Source organism: Leopardus geoffroyi, chromosome C1 (genome assembly GCF_018350155.1).
Source record: "Leopardus geoffroyi isolate Oge1 chromosome C1, O.geoffroyi_Oge1_pat1.0, whole genome shotgun sequence".
Classification (NCBI taxonomy): Eukaryota; Metazoa; Chordata; class Mammalia; order Carnivora; family Felidae; genus Leopardus; species Leopardus geoffroyi.
Window position 1 is genome coordinate 153822474 of NC_059328.1, and position 11632 is coordinate 153834105.

Here is an 11632-nt window from a genome sequence, read left to right on the forward strand (position 1 = left end):
CCCAATGTATGTTGCTCACTTACCTTCATGCACCCCAGAGACCAATCTGAAACAGCCCAAACAAAGCTAGCAAGCAGCAAGAAGCTAGATTCTCCATGCCCTGGGTCACTGTATTTTCACACCCATTACAGAAGTAACACACATGCCCCCAAAATAGCAGCTTCACTAAACCACAGTATCAGGAGCTGTAATTTGTCTCTAAAAATAGATTTGAAATAAAAGAAACAATGCTTCCTATTATATGCCCTTTTGAAGGACCAGATTTGTTTCTGCAGAAAATGAGATACAGAAGAACGTGTAAGAATGGACGAAGATATCAAACAGAACTGCCCACTAAAGTGGATTTCATTCCACAGAATATACAAATGTGACTGCCAATAGGATTTCTGATTCTCAAATTCTGCCTATGTCATGCAAAGGTGAGGGGTCTTTCTGCCCCAGTTTATATACAGATCATTTCAAACAGGGCTTTTGGAACTGTGAAACCAAGAACTCTTAACTCTATGACTAAAGGTTGAAGGTCTCCATAGGATGCCATAGTCATTAAATAGTGCTGTTTTTCTGAGGAAATATAAGATGTAGCCACTCCTATAATCATAAAAGTTCATGGTAGTTCATTCATAATAACCTATGTTTGGTGATCCGGGAGAGTAAGCATGTTCCAAAGTTAAATAATATATCATCACTTTCATGCCCCATTACACATACCAATAGTGGATAGGCAGAACATGGCTGTATCACCATAGCTAGATAATTGGGGTTCACATCAGAACCTAAACATTAACAGTTTCTTATCTGTTTCTCTAAGTCACTTCTCAGATGTGCTAACAAAGACCAAAATTGTCCAATGTGGATCACATTTTCCTGTTGGAGGAGGTCATTGAGAAGACATGACCCCTGGCTGACATTTGACCTGGATCCAGGCAATAAGAGCAGAGGCTCCACCCCCTCCCCTTTCTTTGGAAGGTATGTTCCACCCACTGTTCCCACACTAGGAGCCACTACAAGGATGCAGCCTTGAGAGTAATGTGTTATTGAGACCATCTGGACTGTGTACATGACTGAATCCCATTAAGGCCTCTATAAAAATAAATTATGATTCTGCAAGGTGGGTACAAAGATCTCATTTTGCACAGCCCAAGGCAAGCATCAAATGGAAGTTCCCTTACTTCTTAAAACTGCCACCTATCAATCCAGAGAGGCCTGCCTCTGTCTTCGTCCTTGCCTTGCTCTCCACGTTCCGAATTTCAGGGGCCAGCTCTGAATTTCACCTGGGGAACTCCTGAGGTTGAGAACCAACATTCCATTATATCCACCAAGTCAGCTTCTCCCTGCTCATGGCTCTAAGGATGATTAAAGTCCAAGTAGCAGAATGAGACAGAAACAGAAACCCCACAATATCCAGAAACTTGACATTTTCAGTGAAGAAGTACAAAAGAACTGCATCTTAATTATCCATGGCATGAAATCCCCCTTATCCACCCCCCAACCTGCTTGGCTTGGCAGAATTTCTGCTTTATCCCTTCCTGGGGGAGCCTGGGACTGCTCCCTGGAAAGGCCAGCACAGTTCAGAAACACAGGGACAGTTCCCAACAGAAACACAAGCAGGACGATGAGAAGCCCACCTCCGGCCATGTGGCTCCTGGTGTTCAGGTCAGCAGGCTTCCCTGCCTTCCACACACCACATAGTGTTTGGGGGACCAGCACTATAATGCTGAGTGCACTATTTACTGGTTAGATTCTAAGTGGTCTTCCCACTAACTGAAGGATAATCAAATGCCTTAGAAATAAAGCACTGTGTCCTTCTGCTCTTTAAGCTTCAGATACTGCAGATATGGAGTCAGCTGCTTTGATGGAGACTTGGGCTGATTTGATTCTATCACTATTTTCTGGCCATCTCGTTATTGTGCTCCCACCCCTATCTAGTATCTTACCTGAGCACACGTGCGCACGCACACACTCGCGCACACACACACTCACCCCTTTTCTTTTACTCCATCTATCTCCAAGTGTTTAAGTGGGATGAAAGTGTGCTGGCTAAACCAGGCTGGGGCTGGGACAGCTCAGGCTGTCACAGAGCTATCTCCCCCTGACATATAAGTCGGCCAAATTGCCACAGCCAAGTAGCAATCATCTGTCTGTTCCCTTGTCTCCTCGAAGCAGAGGCTGATGTTCAGGGTGGTTTTAGAATATGGACAGGGGTCTCCACAGCCAGGGAAAGACATCTGACACCTTCCCCTCCCATCCCCCAACCCGTGTTCTGCAGCTGTGACTCCTCTAAGGCTTGAACGCAGGTCTCCAGAGGTGGAGGCAGCATGGATTAGCCATGCCTTGCCCACAGCGCAGTATAATATTAATTAGTCACCTTCCTTATTATTCAGTCAAAATATCCCAGACTGAAATAAATTACATTCTTAGCACATCTTTCACACCCCTGGATCAAGTCTTGCAAGGGTTTTCTTTTATTATTTATAAGATCATGTGCTGTCTTCCTGCGGAAAATGAGATGGTCTGCATGAGGAAAAAGGTAAAAGAAATGCAGAGAAATGAAACAATCAGATATTCCCTAATGATATTTAAAAATAGAAAATTTGCTACTGTTACATACAGCATGTTCCATCTTTTGAGATTTAATGGCTCTCTTGTGGTTTAATGGAGAATTACTTTCAGTAATTGATTATTAAAATTTAAAATTGCTAACCATCTTCATTATTAGATGAGCGAACATGTTATCCTTGTAATTAAAAAAGCCCGAGACTCACTTTCATCCTGTTGACAGAGCGGGCAGACCGTCTCCGCACTCAGACTTGATGGTTTCAGGCTTCTTGTTTGACAAAAATAGCCAGCCAGTCATTTGATGATGAAAATGCAGAACATCCACAGAGACTGAGCAGAAAATATAATGAACAAAAAATAAAATAATAAAAAGCCCTACAAGCTAATTAAAGTTTTCAGTCCCGACTCATTAAATGCTCTGCATCACTTATGTGAGATTTCAGTGTGCTGTGCTCAGGTAGCACGGGGCACTGTCACGTTACTGCAGCCTCCCTCGACATGCCTTCAGAAAGCCTAACAACCTTTCCTTCTCCACCTGCGACAGCGCCTGCCCTCTCGCCTCTCACCTCAACACGTTACCATTACAAGTTGTGGGTTTCGGCGACATGCCACACAGATGGGGTACTGGGAAAATGCACTGAGATTTCCTGCTCTCTCTCCAATGTGTTTGGGGTATTTCTGGACTGGCACGGAGTGCTCCGAGGATGATGCACCCTGCTGAGTCCAAACAGTGGTACCCCACCAGGTGGGACTTGACCAAGTCCTACATCCTAAGAGAGAAGGCTTTATCAGTCAGTTATCCGCACACCGGAGGATGTGTGAGGTGAGAGATTTGCCTTTTTTATGGGACTTGCATCTCTTTCCACGTTTTCATCATAGTAGAGTGCTCATTTTGAGAAGGCAGCCCTCAGTGATCACCACAAGGAAATCTTATAACTGTCAACAGAAGAGCCCATCAGAGGGGACGTTGTTCACAACTCAAGCATTAGACAGGTGTCAGTCTTCAGGAGAGGAGAATCCATCAGGCTTGAGAAGCACAAATGTGAGTGCAGCAAAGATTTTTGTACATGAAGATTTATTCTTAAAATGAAGGAAAGCCATCTGAATATCAGCATTCCTATACAGTGTCCATTGCTTAGCTCATAAAATCCACGACCAAATGTCAGGTTTTGTGGGTTTTTTTTTTTAATTGACTGATCGATGACTTGCCAATATTTTCTTAAGATTCAGACCCTCAAGGATGTCCTCTCTGCTTCAACCCAGCCAACCTTGATTATTCCTTAACACAAATTACCACCCTACCCTTTGTCCACACTCATGACTATGATGTCACTGGTCAATATTTAGACTCTGCTGTAAAACTGTTCTCATGTACTTGTCCTTGTGTTTGTCTTCCCAATTAGATTACATGAGCCTCAAGGGTAAGAGCAATTTCTTTTATTTCTTTTGCTATTTTCACTTACCTGCATAGCCTTTTACGTGACGTCCAGCTCAGCAGACATCAGGTATACCACTCATCTTATTTGCTTTCTGGGTTAGATATGAGAATTTGACCAGAAGCTGAGTTATCTAACACTAATTAACTGTAATCCTGAATTTACAATTCAGTCTTTTTCAACCACGGAACAATTTTCTCAATTCTCCCACCAACGTTACATGGCTAGGTGCATCCTAGATGCATGTGAGATAAGCAAATTAATTACATACAATGAGCATTAGAGCTTAATTCTCAAAACTTCTTGAGAAAGACTAGTCAAGATTGGTTTTCCAGATTACCCACAGTAAGCTCACAAGGTCTAATAAGACAATTCCTTTCCTCTTCCATAGTCTTTCTGGCTTTGGTGGTGTAATGACTTTCCTTTTGGAATGTAAAGAGCCAACCAATTTTTAAGGCTGTCTCATGGGAGAACACCTCATAATCGCTTTGGTATACCCAAGCACCGTGGTACCTTATTCGTGTTAATGACACATACTTTCACCCTCTATTAGGTTATATGCATTCTGGTAATATAATTCACATGTAAACATTTTTCTATCCTTCACAGCATTTTGTACCTTTTAATGTGTGAGAGATTACAGTACATATTAATTAATTAACCAAATGAATGAGTAGATGAAACCAAGAGAATGCACTACTCCTGGATTTTTTTCCATTTCCTAAAGTTCTTTCTTAAATTTATATATTTATTTATTTATTTATTTACTTATTTATTTAATGTTTATTAATTTTTGAGAGAGGGGAGGAGCAGAGACAGAGGTACAGAGTTTCCAATGTGGGCTCTGCACCGACAGCAGAGAGAGCCCGACACAGGGCTTGAACTCACAAACCGTGAGATCATAACCTGGCCAAAGTCAGACGCTTAACTGACTGAGCCACCCTGGCTCTTAAATTTAAATATGAATGAAAGTAGCTACCCAATACTAGTGTACTGATTAAAGGTCTACAGAAATTTCTTCCTCATATGGGCATCAGAGACTTAAGTCCACAAACTTCATCTCAGTTGCCAGTGATTCCTTAGTGTCAGTTTCTCAGGCATCACCTCGGAGTCATCCTGGGCTTCTCTCTTTCTCTCACACTCCTTATTTGATCCATCAACAGAATGTGTCAGCTCTTCTGTTGGAACAGATCCAGACCATCGCTCACCGTCTCCACCACTACCACCTGTTCCAAGACGCCATCACCTATGCCCTAGATTATTCTATTTGCCTCCGGCAGCTCTGTTTACCACCAGAGATATTCTGTTCAACGTCATTTGGTTCATGTTGTTTGTCTGCCCACACCCTCCAATGATTCCTGATTTCATTACAATGGTCTACCAAATCCTACAGCGTCTGCCTGCCCCTCCTCAACTTTCATCTCATCTTCCACAACCCTCCGCTCCCTGGCTGTCACCAGGCATTTTGGCATTCTTGCTCTTTCTCCAACCAGGCACTCTCCAGCCTCAAGGAATGCCCTGAAGTTACTCCTCCTTCAGCCTGAATTACTTTGCGCCAACAGAGATGGGAACGGGACCTTGCTCACTTTCTTCAGATTGCAGTCCATATGACACTGCCCTATTAAGACCTTCAGAGAGGTTTAAATCTACAACTAGTTTAACCCAGTTAATTTATCAAGGCAGTTTTAAAGTGGAGAAATTACAAAGATTGTAAACTGTTGATGGAATATCATCGTCGCAGGGGAAAATCAAACACTGGTACAGTTTGGGTGCATGCTGTGGGCACGTAATGGAGGAATGCCATGGCTTTCTGCCAGGGGACCACTGAAAATGCATTTCCCGCTGTAGTTTCTTTCTATCTCATCCCTTTATCTTCTACGGAAGGTAAGGATGCCTAAGAAGGGGTCCCACAAGGTTATTGACTACCAATTGAAATGGCTTAGACCATCCAAATTAGCTTTGAACATTGATTCTATTGAGCCTGTTTTTCTATATGGAACAGGGCTCTTGAAGGAAGAAGGAAAGGAATGCAAAAAGTAAAAGAAAGAAAGATATTCTCATTGACTACTTTGTAATCAGACAAATCAGACTGATGCCAAAAATTCAAAGATTTCACCCACACTTTTGTTTTTGTTTGTGCTCTTATCTTTTTTTTTCAATGGTTCATCTCACACATTATAATGTCCTGGCAGCAATATAGCTGATAACAGCCTGTTGGCATTAAAACAATTTCTGGAATATATTTCAGTTTTTGCCAAATTCTTACGACCTAACACGTTATGGAACCTAGACCAAAGCTAATTTTTGTGGTGGAAGGAAAGACGTTGTAACTTTCCCTGATGAGAGGTTTCATATGTTTTTGTTTTTTTTTTAAAGGGTTACCCAAGGATCCCTGAAAATTGGATCTGGATGGAATATTGGCTGAGCCACCCCTTTATTTTAAAGATAAGGGTGGAAAGACTTGGTGAGATTAAATGATTTGCCCAAGGCATAAGATTTGTTACCAGCAAGCTGGGAATAAAACTCCATCTTCTTGGCATTCGTTGTTCCTTCTGCCTTGCTGTGTTTGTACTTTTTGATGATTGTGCCATTCTGGCACTCACAAAGAAAATCAACTAACGTCAGCTGTGCCACAAAGGAAGTTGTAATCCAAAACTTGAAACCAAATAGATAACATGAAAATAAACATAGTCATAATTATGATGAAATATATTTTTTTAGTTTACAATTTATAATCTTCAAAGTATTTTCGTATCTACTGTCTCCTTTTATCCTCAAAGGAACATTGTACAAATTATATAATAGGAAACATTGCATGAATATTAATAGATAACATTTGAATACTCCCATGAGCTCCTTGCAGAATGGTCAGGAGAGAGAAGTCACTGTGGTTTCTTACATGTATGAATGAGATGGTTCTTTTGCCATACATGCTGGAAGCCACTAAATTAGTTTTGTGGATCAACTTTTATATCTTTTGTGGCTATAGATACATCTATATCTATCTATAGACATATACACACATGCATATAAGTATGTGTATATATACATATACATGTATGTATAATATATATATTTATATACGGATACATATAGATGCATATAATTTCTCTTTGCTGTTCTTACAGTCATATTTGGACTCCACTAATGCTCCTTGCTATATTCCGTGTGTCAGCACTGACGAAAGCCGTCTCGGGTCTGTGGAAATGGCAGAGAGTGAATAATTAAGATCAGGCATCAAGACATTGACATGTCATTCACTGGTAACACAGAGGGACGGGATGCCAATAGTACTTTCTAAATATGCCACCAAGGGAGGGATTTCCTAGATCCTTAATAGAATTGGCCCCCATGCATAATGGATACTACCAGCCAGTACCTGCTTTCCACTGCATAGCTTATGTCAAAATTATGAAGGGAAAAGGGAAGAAAAGGATATTGTTCATTTGCTTATGGAGAGACAACTGTCTATTTTGTGAAATTTGAATGGAGTCAGGCAGGGCCTCTGGCCAAAAGTATATTCCTCAATGCTTGTCATACTGCCTGAAATCCCACCATTATCGACTCAGTCCTTTGTGTCTTGAATCTTTTTCAGGCCTTAAGCAAACCCATTAAAATGCATATACTCTTAAAAGGGCCACAATATTCGCACAGATTAGGCCCTTAATTAATGGAGCTCAGGGTAAGCCAGGGATAAGGAGAGTGACAGTAGAGGAGTGTTTTTAAAATAATACAACACAAATGTATTTCCAGATATGGAAAACTTGCCCGGGGCCATTATACATATCAGAATGTTGAGTGGGACTTTTCTGTTTGCCTCCAAATGGGCACTCGGGTCCACAGTTCAAAATAACAGACAAAAAATGCTCAAATTGTAAAGGGAATCACCAACAATCGGGGCCAGGGAGTCTGATCCCAGCACTGCAGGAGTTTGGCACGCTTAACAAATAACTGGAACCTGGCTTTTAGAAGGGGACCCAGAGCAGATCCCTTATAAAATTTTAAGCCTGTTTACCTTACTGGTGGGGGGAAGGTCCTGGGTTTTTGAAAACTTACCTTAGGTCTGAGATATTGCATACCTACCAACAAGTTACAAAAGCTGCTTACACAATGGTGTAACCCCCCTCCCTTTTTTCCTTTTTTTTTTCTCCTCATAAAAGTCAATGTCATGATAGATTCACCACCAGGGAAGACCTAATTCTAACTGACTCAGTATCATTGATGCTCAGTTTCCTAAAGTCTACTCGGTGTAACTAACATGTAAGAGCTTAGATGATAGTTAAATAATTTTCTGTGAGATTAAGAAGGGAAGGTGGAAAAACACTATAACCCCACGAGGGGGGACCGGCAGCAACGTGCTCATGAGAGCGGCTGTGACCACCAGCCATCCCATACTGCCCCACGCACGCCAGTCCACTGTGCTTTCCAGGACAAGCCGAAAATCAGCGCCCTTTCGTTTTATGGCATCTGTTCATTTAATGACTGTTAAGTAGGGAGGAAAGGGTCACCCAGATCCTAGGAAACTGTACTTATGATTGGATAACACCTCAGCCAGGTTTGAAACACCTCATAATGTCACAGAGTAAAAGGGAGGGGGTAGAGAAAATCCAAACTACAATGGAACCTAACACATATTCTTTCTGGCAACCCCCCCCCCCCGTCAGACCGAGCTGCGATGCATCCTGAGAAGCAGCAGCTCGTTGGAAGAGATGTTCTACGACCCCGAAGGGGACAGTACTGCCACTAGGGACAGATTCTACAAACCTAGATAGACAGAGTGGGGAAAGGCTCTATTTGCTCAGTGGACTTTCCTGACACTTCCATAAATGTCAATAAACACCAGTCTGAGGAGTAGATGATGTTCCAATATATTCTGGTATAAAAGTTGTAACCAGAAGAGTCTTAAAATAAGAGTGCTGGAGGGAAGCGTGGAAGTCTGTTGAGGAAGACTAGGCCATTCTCGAAGGCAGCATGTAGCTGCAGAGGGGGCTTGAATCCCCCGGAGCCCATCAAATCATCTGTTTCATTGACACAATTATTAAATCATTGATTAGTGTGCTGAGTGGTCAGTATCGCTTGTCTTTATTACAGGTGAATTGTAGCCATTGCCAGCTGTTTCCACGGCAAGTTCTTCAGCTACAGAAAAGCTGGCATTGTGCCCAGACACAGCCTGGGAGCCCCACGGCTTCAAAGTGTTTTTTCTTTCCCCCAGCCAGTGCTTCCCCCTGTCATTACATGGCTTCCCTGTGCTCTCATCATGCCAACAATAGAATCCATAAAACCAAACACAGAAACAAAGAGGTAACTTATTGGCAACTAATGAAACACAGAGAGATTGTTCGAGCAGGGTAAATGCGAGAAGCCTTTGAACCAGTTTAAACGATCTGCTTGTGTTCCATCACCCCATGGTTAACGCAGGCGTGAAGGCAAGGGTCTCAGTCTCCTAAAAATTACCCCCATCGTTGCCTTAAAGGCCTGCTCTCTCATTGCTTCTCATCTCAAACTCTTTTTTGGAGTACTGATTTGCTTTCCGGCCACTTGTCCAAATTCTACCCATCTATCAGGGCTGGCTTGTCTCCCAGATTTCTAAGAAACTTTCCCTGAACACGCAGACTCAGCTGAGTTTTCCTTTCTTCCCACTCCTCCATTAACTTAGGTGTGTGCCAGCAGGTGCTGGGGCAAATATGGGAAATTTCGAGAACGTATGGTGCATCACAAAAAAACCAAGGCACTCCATTCCTCTGATCTGATATGTCCTGTCTCAGAAACTCTCTCCTTTTTTAAGTTTTTTTAAATGTGTATTTATTTTTGACAGAGAGACAGAGAGAGACACAGCGTGAGCGGGGGAGGGGCAGAGAGAGAGGGAGACAGAATCTGAAGAAGGCTGTAAGCTGTCAGCACAGAGCCCGACGCGGGGCTTGAACCCACAGACCGAAAGATCATGACCTGAGCTGAAGTCGGACGCTCAACCTACTGAGCCACCCAGGCGCCCCAGAAACTCTCTTAATCAACACTCCAATTAGCTCCGTCAATTCCTCAGCATCAGCAGGTGAGATGAAACCTATTTGCCATCCTTGGTGCTGAGAAAATAGGACAGACCTTGTGTCAGATGAACCAGGATGCAAACCTCTGATAGGAGCTTTACTAGATATGCAACAATGGTATCTTTTTTTTAATGCCTTGAGACATTAAGAGTTATGCCCAGTGCCTGGTACAGTATGCATCTGACATACAAATATTTCCTAATCCCATCTTCTCTGTCAAGTAGACTGTAAGTTCCTTGAGAACCAGGCTACAGAAGTTTCTCTATGCTAAGGCTAACGCAGTCTACATAAACTGTAATTTGGGGACCTTTTTCCTGAAACAGTAGGCATGTAGACTAGAAGACATTTAGGTAATTTTCTGAATGGAAAATGGGGATTAATGAGCTAACACATTCAGGTAGTTGGTTCCAGCATTCTCTGTAGATTCTATATTATGCAAAAGCTATAGAATTAAGTAAGGTCTTATCCATTTTGGGCCCAGATATATCACAACTTTATCATCCGCTTACAGATTCCTGTCTGAGAATTCTGATGCATTCTTTTAATGCCAGGAGATGAGCATCCCGGTTTGATCAGGCCCTGCTTTGACAAGTGGTAAGTGAGAACACATCTACCACAGTTAGCTGATGCCTTCTGCCAAACTGTGTTTGAGAACCATTTTGAAAGGGGATTGGAGTTAGCATAGATATCATGTTGTTCTCCTTCAGAGAAGAACGAACTTATCACGGATTTGAAATTGCACAGAGCAGCAGGATTTTTTTTTTTTTTTTTTTTTTTTACTGCTTTCCTGCCAACCCCCACATGGTGTGTCATTAAATGGGCAGGCTACTGTATATGGTCCAAAATATATTAGAGATCAATGCCTTTAGTTCAAACTCTGTCTTTTGAAATGAGACAAATAACATTTCAAAATTTCAAAGTTAAAAGTCCCCCTTGTTTCAACATATAGTAAATGCAAAACCGCCAGTCACTGAGAAACAAATAGATTAAATAATCCTAGAATCATAGAATTTTCAGGGCTGGCAGGGACCTCAGAGATCATCCAGTCCAACCCCCATCATTTTAACAGATGAGGAGACTGATGTTAGCGGAGGATTATAGCCTCAGGGTAAAACAGAGTTCATTAACTATCTTAGAAAGGACTTATTTTTGTTGTTAGGATAAATGATTCAGTGATTCCAGTTTAATATCTCCTTTATTCAGAAAGTTTACCATTCGCCTTCTCTTTTGTCCGTGTAACCATGACAATTGCTGGGAGTAATGTAGCTATCAGTGTAAAAATAGCTTCATTAGCATCAACAAGGAGCTTGCCAATCAGCTTGGACCTATGAAAAGGCTGATAACCACCTTTCCTGTCTCCCTGTTTCCAGCACACATGCTCTCCTCACTCCTTGCTTAGTCTTGGCTTTTCCCTCTTCTGAGGCTCTGTTCGTCACAGTTTGACAGCTGGGATTTACAAGTGGAATCCTACCTGAGAAAGCCCTGTTCTCAAGCTGGCTCAACTGGATCTTGCCCTGGGATTTCTGGCCTGCCTCTGCTTTCGAGAACCCCTAATGTCAGTCTAAAGTGAAAAAAAAAGAAAGCAAGAAAGAAAGA

General features: G+C 42.0%; 1 non-coding gene across 1 annotated transcript; it reads left to right on the forward strand.

Annotated features, from left to right (window-relative positions):
• The first annotated feature begins 450 nt into the window (after positions 1-450).
• Positions 451-577, forward strand: LOC123600244. The gene has a single exon (XR_006713603.1). It is a non-coding gene; the product is annotated as a small nucleolar RNA SNORA25 (small nucleolar RNA).
• Positions 578-11632: the final 11055 nt, after the last annotated feature.